Source organism: Sitophilus oryzae, unplaced genomic scaffold (genome assembly GCF_002938485.1).
Source record: "Sitophilus oryzae breed Bouriz unplaced genomic scaffold, Soryzae_2.0 scaffold_1384_pilon_pilon, whole genome shotgun sequence".
NCBI lineage: Eukaryota > Metazoa > Arthropoda > Insecta > Coleoptera > Curculionidae > Sitophilus > Sitophilus oryzae.
In genome coordinates, this window is record NW_022146042.1 from 267,048 (window position 1) to 280,030 (window position 12,983).

At 31.8% G+C, this 12,983-nt stretch overlaps 1 long non-coding RNA gene across 1 annotated transcript; it reads left to right on the forward strand.

Annotated features, from left to right (window-relative positions):
• The first annotated feature begins 378 nt into the window (after positions 1–378).
• On the forward strand, positions 379–2,597 carry LOC115875370. Its single transcript, XR_004049003.1, has 2 exons — positions 379–625; positions 2,239–2,597. It is a non-coding gene; the product is annotated as an uncharacterized LOC115875370 (long non-coding RNA).
• Positions 2,598–12,983: the final 10,386 nt, after the last annotated feature.

Sequence of the window (12,983 nt, forward strand, 5' to 3'; positions counted from 1 at the left end):
ACGTATAATGTTTGGTTTAGTCCATAGACTTAGAATAAAATATAGACTACACTATTTACATTTAAGCGCGGTCCAATATTAATTTTTGTAAACATGTTTACTCCTGGGTGCAGCTGACCTCGGCCGTCTGAGTCTTTCGCCTCCAGCCTATGTTGTCACGTCTAAAATATTATTAATATTTTTTTTGTTGTTATACACATATATTGAGATATTAAAACTGTATTTTAATAAAGTAGTGTTTAATAGTAGAAAGATGTATTAAATAGTCCCTATACTACTAAATTATAAGTCGGAGACTATTTAAAAATGACAAATTCTTTTTTACAATTTGGCAACACCCATCAATCGCCGGGTCGCCTGTTCATTCTTTATTTCTCTCGTAGTAGAGCCATAGTAGAGTAAAGCACGTGTCGTAAAACCTTGTTGTCACAGTTTCTCCATGGCTATTTTATTGTTTTTATTGGATGTTTTGATTTTGTATTTTTTGGATTCGATTTTCTTAGTGTGTAGTGTCGGTTTAGTGTTTATTTTGATTACTTTTTATTTAAAAACTATAAAACATGGTTCGTCAGTGCCAAATTTGTAAGAAATTGGACTATTTAAGTCCTGGAACAACATTCCACAGGTAAGTCAAATTTACTATTTTGGCGTCAGTGGCGTTGTAGAAAGGCGCTTATTTAGATAATAATTTAGTAAATTATAAACCCTGGAAAATCTGTATTTTTTATATTTATCATTTACGTAAAGGTTCTTACTAACCTCGTTATTAATATAACGAGTAGATACATTATTAAGTACATAAGAAGTAGACACATTATTTTCTTGGGCATTGGTTAATTTAATGCTTTTTTTTATGAAAAATGTGTTTCTTTTTATTCTAAAACCATCCTTAGAATCTAAAATAACATACAGGAATTCCAGAATGATATTCCATTATGAAACAACAATTTTTAAGGCTTATTATAAACTATAAACAATCGAGAAAGTCGAAAAAATTACAAGCTACCAAACATTTTAAAATACCAAACATTCCTTATTTTTTTTCAAGACTAAAATATTTTACAAACATTACTTTTTCCCTATAGTTTCACATCAGGTATAGAAATAACTACGTTTTTATGATAGGGTCACCATTATGATAACAAAAATGACGAACAATGGTCCAGAAATGTAAACAAGTACATATTTTTTGTAAATATTTTTCTTACCGCTTGCATTTTTGTCCATTATTATTTCACAAATTATACAGGGTTATGTAAACCAGGTAGATATTTCGTTTTTTTTATATTAAACAAAGATAAAATAAATATGCCATTTTAAAATTTATCCAGTACTTACCTAGAGTTTTTTCTTTTTTTTTCTCGACTGTTAATCTATTATTAATTTGTAATACCGTATGATCGAAAAAAACGGCGTCCAGTTGGCTTGGAAAAAACCATCGATACATACTCCATATAATTTTACATATAAAATGACAGCGATCTTCATTTCATAGCCATCGCTGACGCCGTTTTTTTTCGATTATAAGGTATAATTTTCATTTTTTCTTTTATAATGTAATATCACTTAAGTAATATCACATATAATCTGAAGATAGTTTTAGAATTAACCAAAACGTAAATCTTTAATAAAACAATCTGTTATTATTTGCCATATATGTATGTATCCAAGAAAATAATTTACATATTATTATTATATGTTTTACTGTTTTTTATCTTTATTTGAAACTCAGAAATGTTGCATTGGCTTTCTAAAAAAATGAACTTGTAAGTTTTTAAAATGCTTCGTTTCGGAGATACAGGGTGTAGAAGTTTCATTTTTATTTCGATTTTTTTCCAAATAATTTCTGAAGTGACGTCAATATTTGGACGAAAATTGGCGTTTGGGAGTTTTTTGACATGAAAAATTAGATTTAGATGTCAATTTGACTTTTACTAATAGGGGGCGCCACCTACATATTTTTTAAGTTATTTGAAGAGTAATACTTTTTGTCTGTATCTATATAAAACTACTGAGAAAAATTTACATTTCCAACGTTTTTTACTTAATAAGGTCTCTTGTTGACACTCGCCACAAGTATAGTTCTCAAGATATTTGGAAACGAATTAATCAATACATTCTTCATAAATTATTTGGAAAAAAGCGAAATAAAAATGAAATTTCTACACTCTGTATCTCTGAAACGAAGCATTTTAGGACATAAATTTATACTATTTTTTTTACTGATTTTATTTGCAGATTATGCTGCCAAAGTTTCCTGAATACAATTCCGACCACTCTGTATATCAAGATATCCCCCATTACGTACTAGTTTTTCTTAATAATTTTCTATACATTTTCCAACGCCAAGATGTACCAAGCGCATACAAATACATCAAGCTTCAAACAAGCTTGCACGTTGACAGTAATACCTACAGTAATATTGTATTATATTAATGTAATATTTTTGAACCAATGTTCAATATTACTGTAGTAATACTGTTTATACTCATGCCTTTTATATTTGTTTGAATTTGGTGCATATTTCCATTGAATAAAGTATAGTCACCATTACCATTATTATACTTACTCTATAATAAAGACAGTAACGAGTTAAATAAATGTAGTTTTCATTTTATTCACTTCCTAAAAGCTTGCTTTAATGGAACAGATTCCTGTTTTTTCTAATTTACATAATAAGACATCACTTTTACCGGAAAAAAAAATTAAACAATTATAAAGTTTTTTCTCTTTCTGTTCTATTATATCTATAGAATAGATCCTGTTTTGATTAATATTAGAGTTGTAAATGTTTGACTAAAATTAATATTTTATTAAATTAATAATTTATCATCAATTTCAAAAATTAAATAATTTCGATTATTAAAATTTCTTCTATAACACGTACTTTATTATTTTTATCGTTTTTAGACTCTAAGACGTATTTTTTCTAAGTCCTAAACTTTGCTTTATATTAAACTATTTTCTTTATCCTAAATCTTAATAATATAAAAAGTTTAAATACGATATATTTTTAATTGAATTATAGCTTCATTAAAATTAAAAAAAATACCCGCCTATGATACGGAGAGTGCAGGTGCACTGAAGAAACAAAAGACAGTGTTGCGTTGGGCGGCAGAGCCGTCAGGAAACGACCGTTACGACGGAGACAGCCTATCTATCGCTCGTGTCGCACTCGTTAGAGCCAAAAACAATAACACAACAATAACAAGACGTTGTCTGTCCGCATCTTCCAGCTATTTATGAATGAGATGCTCAGTCTATATTTTATTCTAAGTCTATGGTTTAGTCAATATAAATCAATATTTAAATTTTTAATATCGAAAAAAAATAGTTTTAGTTGCCGTAGCTGTGTCTTAGCCGAGGGTTTGAGATGCAGCGCGAAATTTGTGTAGGTAATACTAATTCCTTATTTTCTGGTTCTGGATAAATGATGAACTCTTGTTGACTGACTCTGGAATAGATATTTTCAAATAGACAACATATGGTGTTTAGTTTGTAAAATCGTGCGGTTAAAAGCAAACAATAATTGCTTAAATTTCAAAAAACGTTCAGAGAAAGAATTGACTTAAAATATAAAAAAATGTAAAATAAAACTTTTAGAAATGTGTATATATGTATTTATATTTTTGTGACATTATTATTTAAGAGTCTTTTAAATGATACCGTGGAAAATTTGTGTAAAAAACATTGACTGGATTTTTAGTGAAATGACACTAGACCACCTGTTAATAATAACTCCCCCTAACAATAATACCACTGGCCGCCACTGGTAGAGATAAAACTTCAATTTTCTTGTTGCCATTTTTAAAACCTGGGTATAAGTCATGTTTAGTACAGTCAATTTGGCATCAAAAAAGATCTAGACTCCCCATCAAATTACCCCCGCTCTCATACTTTGCCAGTCGTAAGTAGTCCACTGGAAAAGCTTAAATTCAAAAGTTCGTATCCCCCCACCCCACCGTTTTTGAGAAACTCAAAATTTTGGATTGAATTTTCTGAATTTTCTGGAAATTATTTGGAAAAATTCAAAATAAAAATGAAATTTCTACACCATGTATCTCCGACACTAACCATTTTAGGACATACATTAATACGAACTTTTTGCTTATTTTTATCTGCAGAATAGTAATGTTCTACAAGCAGAGGTTTACGCCATAAAGGAAGCGGCTAGATGTATACGAGAGAAAATTGCTGATAGACCAATAGGGGATATAGTGATATACTCTGTCAGCTTAGCCGCTTTAAGAAGCATCACCATGCAATCAGTGAGATCGAAAGCTGTGATGGAATGCCGAGAAGCACCGTCCTGGCTGCGTCGGGGCGGGGCTACTCTGTGCTGGGTGCCAGGCCACAGCAATGTGGTGGGCAATCAGGAAGCAGACAGACTCGTCAAAGACGGGGCCAGGGGAGAGGCCGTGGCAGATGACCCACCACTTGTGACGATCAACACACTGAAGGAGGTTATAGGAACTGCCATCAAAGCCAAGCAGCAAGAGACGTGGCAATACCGTGAGGACTGCGCTACAGCTCGAAGACTATGGCCAGTGGTAGATAGCAAAAAGACAAAACAACTACTAGAGCACAAAAAGGACCTAGTACGAATAATTGTAGGTGTCGTCACTAGAAACTGTCCCACGGGGGTAAACCTCGTAAGATGGAAAGTTTCCGACGACGACTACTGCAGAGAATGCGGATTGGAAGAAGAAACCATAGAGCACCTGCTGTGCCCCTGTCCGGCACTGGAATACCGACGCTTTAAAACTTTAGGGCAAGGTTTTTTGGAGGGACTAGAGGAAGCGACATCGGGAACTTTGCAAAGGCTGGAAGTGCTTTAACGCAAAGAAAGAATGAGAGGAAGGTTTGGTAAAACAATACAAGGGTATCGCAATGGGCCCAAGGCCTCCGAGTAAGGGATCAGATATTATCCCAAACCCCAGAAGCCTAACCTAACCTAACCTATCTGCAGAATATACCGCTGAAGTTTCCGGAATACAATTCGGACCACCCTGCACCCTGTATATCGAATATGCCAATTTTGTACTTCACATAGTTTTATTCTATAGAAATTGCGTCTTTAATTTGGACTAATTTTATATTTTATCAAAATTTATTTACATTATATCCATATCATTAATCCATAAACCAATTTCAATCAATTTAATTTAAAACCCTTATCCCACACAATAATAAATAGCTAAAATTATATATGGCGTAATTAACTTCCCGAATTTTTGAACACTATCTACAATTGTTCGTTTTGTTCTGTATAAGCGAATAAATGGAATTAATATATGGTGAGGCCCATTCATTAATTTCGATGGTTTTGACATCAATTTTAAATATATTACAGGCCCGGAATCAAACTATTGTTAAACGTCGAATTCAATTACACGGGTAATTTGTTTTAAACAATTTTATTAATTATCTCGTATTTATAATTTTAATTTTAGAGTAATACAGATATAAATATTAGGGATATATGTATAAAAGAGAAACATACCATATACACTGGTTTGTTTTAAACCCTAGATCATTATATACTTACGTGGATTTATCAACGCTATAAGATTGGTATTAAAAATGTGTCTCCATCATCACAACATGTCATTTTCATACTTTGTTGCAATTATGGAATTTTCAATAGATCTGTCCTTTCCGAGGACCTTCCTTTAAGCATGCGCATTAAAAACTGAACGAATTTCCAATATAATTAAAAGTGTGGTGCAGTGCACAATTTCGTATTAATTTTCTACAAAATAAAATTCACTTAATTTTTTTTCATTTCAATTGAAGTGTTTAACCACTGGTTAAAGAAATATATTAATGTATTAATCTTAGTCAATAATTATAGAAAAGTTATCATTGTTTTTAATATCTTATACGTTCTTTTGTAAAACAATTTAACCCCGCTATCTCTTGATAATCTACTCCGATGAAAAATAACCTTGTGACAACACTGGGTAGCGATCTGTGCCATACGCGGCTAAGAAAATCACTTTAATAAACTTAATACTGTACCAACCTTGATTTTATGCATATTTTCATCGATAGGTTTGTAGCTTCTGAATAACGGTCTAGGTATAGCATCTAGCTCATTTGCCAACCCAGAATTTAGAGTCAGTAACTCGCATTTTAACTGTAACTGCATATTTATTTCAAACCAATATCAACAAGAATATTCGCATAATTTAATAAAATTACATAAATCACTATAAATAATGAATTGCTTGTAAATGAGCTGTAATTTCTGTATTAATAATCCGGTAAGTGATGGAGATAAACAATTGTGATTGATTAAAATTTTATTTTAAGATGAAACTTTTGTTAACGCCATTCAGGGAATTTGAATAACGAATTAAATAATGACAAGGCAAGTGACAGCTGTCTAAAAGAGCAATTTAGAGTGACAATTTTGATTAAGCAAAAGAAATACATATTCTATGAGTTTAACGATTAACATTAATTTAAAAATAAATGCCTAACATCAATAGACCACACAAAACAAATTGTTGGTTAGTAGTAGTCAGAGATATAGATGTAGTAACTGTATGATTTATGTAAACTTGGGTATTTTGGTTTAATGGCCACAGCTATCCGGCCGGGTAATAGAATTATAGTTCTGTAAAAAAATTTAAAAAAAATATATAAAATTAAAAAGCTAGAATAGTATATTTTTTTAAAGTTTATGACAGGCATTCATAAAAACATATATATCCTTCAAATCTTTCAAATCAATAGCTGTTAGTAAAAAGTTTCACTTTGCGCAGCACATATGCACATACAATTTTTTTATCAGAAAAAAATAAAAAAGTTATATATGACGATGCGAGTAATTTTTAAATAACTCCTTCAAGAATAAATTTCCATCGTTACATTTCAACAAACGGTAAACCTAACATTTCGTACATTGTATAGTTATCGTAACACAACAGTCGTTCGACCTCATTTCTATGGCGCCTAATCCCGCGAATTGAGCGTCATCTTGTCACCGAAGCGATCAAATATTCATCTTGGCCGTAAAAGCGTTTTATCGCAAACTTGCACATTCGCAATTTATCCGCCAAACGACTGCGACTATTAATGAATTACAAATGGCCTTGCGTTATGTTAATTCGCGTTAAGTTTTCCGACTAATGAAAACCCTGCCTAGTAATTTGGTTTAATTAAAATGTGGCAACGAGGTGGCCCGGGTGCGTCGAGCTTTAATATGGTCGTGTGGTTTATCTTAAATGGTATAATGGTATTATGCGGTTTAAGTTGATAGTATGAACACTTTGCTATAAGATTTTGACTTTATATAGGTTCCGGCAATATGGCAATATGAAAATTCGTATAATTTAATTCGTTTAAGTTCAAAATAAATTGTTCATGTACCAAATATTAGAGGAAGTGAAGGTATTTTGGAATAGTAGTTACAAAAAAATTGCAAAAAAATTATTTTTCCATGGCAACTGTTAAAATTGCCTTATATCTATCAAAAATAGTAGATAAAATAGTACTTTAATCGCAAGGGTAGATTAAATGATACTTTAACAGCGAGGATAGGTTAAAAACTTTATTTCTTCTCGCACGTTTTTTAATTGCTTCCATTTTTGAAAACTTTTGTATTCCTTTTCATAAGTTATTCGGGATTTAAATGGAAGTAGTTTGGATATGGCGTTTGTGGCCTCAGCCTGAATATCTGTTGGTAATTTACTTATTTCGTTTAAAGCCATTTCTGGCTCCAATTCAATCAGCAATCGACACGAAAGAGAATAAAAAATATTGACTCAAAACTCACAACTAATGAGACAGCTTTATTTATACTCTGTTTTTTTTTTTCTTTCTGTTTTCAAACATCGAGGTCAGGCGTATCATGAATGCATCGGAGGAGACAGTACTGGATCGAATCGAAAAATCCAGCTTAAAATGGTTTGGACATGTTCTGCGTATGCCGGAGAACAGGTGGCCAAAAAGAGTTTTTCAATGGGCTCCCCAGGGCAGAAGAAAGAGAGGTAGACCTAGAAAATCCTGGAACGGAACGGTTACGGAAGCAATGGAAGCTCGTAACCTAGAAGCTGATGACGCTCTAAATCGAGATGTGTGGCGTAGGGTAACGGGAAGGCAGCAATAGGCTGTAGTTGAAAATGAGTATTAAATACTTAAACCAAATCCCGTTTATATATATTTTTTTTTTCTCAGATAAGATTTCGACAGACGATGACAGAAAAAAAGCAGATGACTTCTATACCATTCAATTTATTTCACTAAAAAAAGTTTCTAATATTTTTTAAGTTAACTATGGATGGGTTTATTAATAAATATGTCTTGCGTCGTCCTTTGTTGTTTTTAACCAGTTTTATTGGTTTATTTCAAAAACGACAGATCATATTTCGATATTATTATTGGTTTGACGCAACGATGGACGACTTCGGACGCTTGTGCGTATGAACTCGACTTAAGATTTTTGAGAGTTGTCAAACTCTTGCCAATTATAGGTTATAATTTTGTGTCAAATAGAAATGATAAATATTTTGCATTTTGCATTTTCGACTGTGTTGTTACTTGTGTTTCGTATTTTTTAAAATTAAGTGGAGGAAAACTCGAGGGAATATTAAGTGTTGACCCAGACCATAGTTTACAGTTAATATTCGGTGCACAGAGACCGCCAGAGACACACCATAGATAAATGCAACAAGTTTAGATTGGAAAGTCCGTAAAAATTTTAGGTCGCGAAATTATTTTGGGTCGCGACCGTTATACGCGATCTGGCGCTGCTATAGCGGTTGCTAAGAACAAAGGCAAACAAAAACAGAAATAATTTTCTCTTGTCAAAGTCAGAATCTTCAAAAATCATAATAATCTTTCAAAATCCAAACCGCTCTCATTAAAGAAATTCCGAAAAGTGTTTATAGCGTCCATTTTCAAAGTAATAATTTCTATCTTGTGAGTTTAATTCAAGTTTTATTTACTCCAACCGGTGATAATTGTGAAAAAGTGGCATTAAAAACTTAAAAAGCTGTGCTGTGAACTGTGGACTGCAAAAACCATCGTGGATCGTGGCATAACGTCGGTTTCCAATGTTTCATAGGTACTTCATACATGCGTCCTTATATAAAATAAAGTTTCTTGTATGCAACACACTGCCTTTTATTTATAAAATTAAACAAAAATAATAATAAATTTGAATAAACAATATTTGGCGACATAATTCCAGAAAAAGCCGAACCGCTCCGAAATTTTCAAAAGTTTTGGGTCGCGACCGTTGCAAGGATAGCGCCAAATAGTGTTTACATTGTCCTTATGGGCACTTTCCAATCTAAACTTGTTTCATTTATCTATGAGACACACTTTGCCAGAGACTATGGCCAGAGAGTTGTATTAGCCACAAATACAGTTGTATACCATCTCGTATATGGTACCAAAAACCAAACCAAAAACTGGAGTATCTGTAAAATTACATCACACGATAGGTAAATAATACATTTTAGTACTGCAGAAACAAATAAGATTAAAGTTAATTAACCAAGATTAGGTTTCTTCAGTTTTATAGAGTTAACCAAGATTAGGTTTCTTCAGTTTTTCACAATATTTTGAAGTAATCACATATGGTAATCACTTGTCACTCAAAATTTAAACATATTAATTATGCGTTCCAATTGTACCAACTTATTTCTTTGTAAAATAAAATAAACTACTTTGAAATTAAAATGACAGACACATCTAACACTGTCAAGGATTTTGTCGTTGGACAGACTATATTTGTCAAATTATATAGAAACCAACACCAACCCAGCACAATATTTCTTCTACTCGTAATAAATTCCTTGAAACAATAATTTCTGAATATTTTTTAAAATGTAACTCGCTATAGAAAAAAAATTGTTTTATACACGACGATAAAATTGCATTATCGTCTCCCGAAATTAATTCACTGGCGATTTCATCGCTCGTGAATTAATCTTTTCGGTCGACGATAAAATACCATTTTATCCTCTTGTATAAAAAATAACTAAATGTTGATTATTTTGAATAACATAAATAGCGTACCTTAGATCTACTTATATTGTATGCCATACGAAAGTTTCAAACTAGGTATTTAAAGTAATTTAGATGGATTTTTTCATTTATGAAAAAAAGAGTGCAAAAAATCTCTGTTGACGTAACATGCAGGTAATTTGGAATACCACCAAAATAACAGTAGATATGTTGTTTATATTAAAAAGGTAAATAAAACAATGTTAAAAAAGTATTTAAATATTTATTAAAAGAGAAAATTATGTAGAATATTTACAGTAGTCGCACACATATTCATTCTGGAGTCATTTGCGACACAGAGTGCACTCATGATTTGCATGTGGGGCACTGATCCCACTATTCTCCCCTTTTCTCTTGTATCTTTCCTTCGCTCAAAAAAAACACATAATAGCTTACTTCGGGTATTTCTTTTTACCGATTCTGAACCGTCCTCTAACTGTGATACGCAAGCGCAGAAGGAAATATGAAAAAAGTATTTCATATGCGCATGCGCAGCGAAGTTCTAGGACGGTTTAGATTCGGAAATAACAAGAACTTGAACAAAGCTACAGTCTCTTCTGGCTCTCTAATTAAATGAGCGAGTTCAGAGGATGTCCAATTAATTCAGCTTGCATTAAATTTACTATTTGTTCATGTCTTCTGATTTTTGCTCCTGTTACGTATATCTCTCCTACAATTAAGACCGGATTAACACAAATCTATCGACACCGGACACCTTATATGTAAAAATCACTCAAGCAGGTTGAGCTACGGTGTGTGCCAAAGAAATTTACATACATTATAGAATCGAAAAGCAGCAAGATGAACATAATTTGGACTATTCCAAATTTGAATCAATTATAGTATTCCAAATTAGCAACATGAAGACCTACGCCATATTCCGTAAAAAATATATAATATGCATTAACAAATCGAAAAAATACATTTAACAAATTAAAATATAAACCAATACTTACTTAGGAAGCCAATCAAAGTTAATTTAAATAAAAAATCAGGGCAATGATTGCCGATTTAAATTCCATTATTATTAATTCGAAATTATACTAGTGAAACTTATATCCATTCCTTTTAATTTAATTAACTTCCTGCTAATAATTAATACAACAGGTCGCTATTTGAAGTTTACTTAAGCACTGATGCTTTTAAATCTTTGTCATAACCTCAGAAAGCTCAATAACAGCGTAGCTTAATATTCGTGAAACAACATTTTGACTCAAAGATTTCCAGTAACTGTTATTTCTAAGTTTAAACTGGAACCAGATTGTTTACTCAGTTTAAAGTAGATTGTCCCGGTTGGCGTATAGTCAACAATTAGTTCAGTTTAGAACAATTATTTGAAAATACAGTATTAAATATGGTAGGAGGTATTAATATCTAATAATTAAGATATTAATAACAGTGAACAAGAAACGATCATTCAATGAAGTCATGGTATAGGCTTTGGAAAAAAGTTGCTTTTGACGTAATAGTATAAACGTCAAATTGTTATTAGATCAACATTTTGATAGTCTTATAAGCGTTTTTTATTTTTTAATTGCTTTTTCAAAATGCCTTTATTATTTGAAGTAGTTGAAGTTGTTGGTATTTTGAAAAAGCAATCAAAAGATTAAAAACACTGCTAAGACTATCAAAATGTTGATCTAATAACAATTTGATATAATTGTTTATACTATTACGTCAAAAGCAACTTTTTCCCAAAGCCTACCATGACTTCACTCAATCATCGTTTCTTGTTCACTGTTATTAATATCTTAGTTATTAGATATTAATACCTCTGGTATTATGGAATTGTGGTATTTCGTCGATTTTAAAATAAACTAACTGTTTCTATTTTATTTTTTTGTTAGAATGGGCATAATCAAGAGGGCTACTGATACCGTGTTGTAAAAATAAAGTAATTAAGGGCTTATTTTTTGGTATTTATTATAATTTTGCTAATATCTTCGGTTTGAAAGAAGATATCAAGATGCGGTTTTTGCTAACTTTTTAAGCTTTTACTACTCTTTACTATCAGCTAAAATTACATATACTATTGTATTTAATTTTTTTGAAAAAACGCGCAATGTTTGTTAAATTTTAAGACAACGCCCCCTAACGTCTACATTCAAAAGCTTATTATTATTGTTTATATGCTAAAATATAGATTAAACGCTCTTTTAAATGAGCTCTCGCTTGTTGAATTCCGATCATCCAGTCCAGAATTATTAATATTTAAGTTTAGATTAAGAATAGTTACAGATTTAACCTTTCCCCACCACTTTATTTTAGTAGATAGGGGAAAATGGCTCTAACAAAAAATATTCAAAATTTGCTGAAGATTATGAAGCTATTACTTATAGTACACCTTATCTGGACAAAATTGTGTAAAAACTCCATTTTCTTAATTTTTGTTGCAATTGCGCCCCCTAGCGGTCGTTCTACAAACTTGAAAATAATTTCCAGCAATTTCTCATAGCCTCTTTAGTTAAAAATATTTTTTTCGCAGCCCCTACGGCTAATACTTTCCGAGATACAGCCGAGATCTATTCTTAGTGGGACACCCTGTATACAGAGTGTATTAAAACTGAATATTTTGGATTTGAAAAAATATGTTTATTTTTACATAGGCGGGTCATCTTAATATACCGTATGATCGAAAAAAAAACGGCGTCCTGTTGGTTTGGAAAAGACGATCGTTGACATTTCCCATATAATTTTACATATAAAATGAAAGCGATCTTCATTTCATAGCCATCGCTGACGCCGTTTTTTTTTTTCGATCATACGGTATTTATAAAAAAAAACTGCATAAATTCTAGCTGATACATCTCCATCTTCACTTATAACAGATAGCAATTCCTTTGCCTTGGAGTGATATATAATTCAGAAAATTACGGGGTTGGAGTGACCCGTGGAGAGCTATGAAAAGCTGTTAAGTAGCAACATAGAGATAGACCGTTGCTATAAAATCTCCCCTTTTTTCT